This window comes from Sinocyclocheilus grahami, unplaced genomic scaffold, assembly GCF_001515645.1.
Source record: "Sinocyclocheilus grahami isolate Dianchi unplaced genomic scaffold, SAMN03320097.WGS_v1.1 scaffold2307.1, whole genome shotgun sequence".
Classification (NCBI taxonomy): Eukaryota; Metazoa; Chordata; class Actinopteri; order Cypriniformes; family Cyprinidae; genus Sinocyclocheilus; species Sinocyclocheilus grahami.
Genome location: NW_015507486.1, coordinates 548 through 2,262, shown reverse-complemented (window position 1 = coordinate 2,262; position 1,715 = coordinate 548).

Below are 1,715 nucleotides of genomic sequence, written 5' to 3'. Positions count from 1 at the left end.
AGTTACTGTTACAGTTATTGTTAGTTATAATTACAGTTGCTGTTACAGTTATTGTTAGTTATAATCATTATTGTTACAGTTATTGTTATCAAACCCTAACCATACAGTAAGTACATGTAATTAATTAATATTACTCAGCAGTTATGTTCAAAGTTATCATTACAGTTATCATTTTAGTTATTGTTACAGTTATTAAAATGATCTTCACAGTTAACAGTACAGTTATAGTTCCAGTTATTATTATAGCTGTCACAGTTAACATTTTAGTTATCGTTATAATTATAATTGAACGAGTTGCGGTCGTATTAACTTCAATAGCTTTTCCATGTGATTATTATGTAACATATTCATTGCGCAGGTAAAGATTCAGCTGATGTTCCAAACAGAACAAACATGTAATTTAATTTCAATTATTCAGTCATTAAACTTAAGAGTTTTATTGATTTTTTTTTTTTAAAGAATAAGTTCCTAAGAAAAATAAATAAATAAATATTTTGGAGAGGTGCATCATGGGAAATGTAGTCTTCTCCAATGTAGGCAGCGTGAATCAAAGTAACACACAAATGAATAGTTAAAAACACATTTTAAGGACTTTGTATCCGCTGCCTTGAATACATGTTCTCATGTTAATGCCATATTTCAAATAGGTTACATCGCAAATGAAAACATTGCTTTCAAAAGTTATTGAGCAGTAAGATTTGTAATGTCTTTTAAAGAATTCTGCATTTATTTGATCCAAAGTACAGCAAACGCAGTATTATTGTGAAAGAGTCTGAATCACTTATTATTATTATTTTGTGTGTGTGTGACAAAAATGGTAGAAGTCAGCAAGGATGCTTTAAATTGATCAAAAGTGATAAAAAAATACATTTATAATGTTGCAAAAGATTTCTATTTCAGATTAATGCTGCTCTTTATTAAAGGAGAGCCATACTCTTAATCGCTACAGACCAATTATTATGGCAAGCCGTTTTGACTTTTATTCATTCGCAGGGATACGAATACTTGATGTCAACAATTCAATTTTCTAGTTACAATGTTTATTCTTGATATCATGAATGTGATGGTTACTAGTAAGAAACCAATTTTAGATATCAGAAATTATATCACTGTTTTCACGCTAATCGGGTAAACACTATAAACCAAAATCTACCAAACCTAAGAGAGAAATGCAGTGCATATCATGCAGTGCGATAAAATAGCTTTATTCCCTGCAAACGATACAATGAAGAATGAATGGTTGCTTAACGTAAAGGCAAAAGCAAAACAAAAGAGAAGCATTTATCCTTATAGCGAATGAGAAGTAGCCATGGGAACGGATAGCGTATCCTGCTAATATGGCGGCGCCTTCCCGAAATGCAATGCGGAGGGAAAAGATCGTGACGTAACTCCTCATTCTCTAATATGTTATGAGTATGTTTAAATCGAATTTATGCTTTAAAAGTAGAGGAATCATAGCAGGTTGCACATTTAAACGTCTGCGTTTAGCTTCGAATGGCGTCAGTATTCTATAAACATGATTTGCAAGGTTAGGTCTTAGTTTATCAATAATCAAAAACTAATTACAATGCTTGTTTTGGGGATACAAGCGTCTCTTAACACGGTTAGTTGCACTAGCTGTTGTTAAGTTAAAGTCAAACGTTGTATTTGTTAACATTAGTTAAAGCACTGTGAAGTGAACTAACACCGAACAGCTGTGTTCTATACATGCTAAC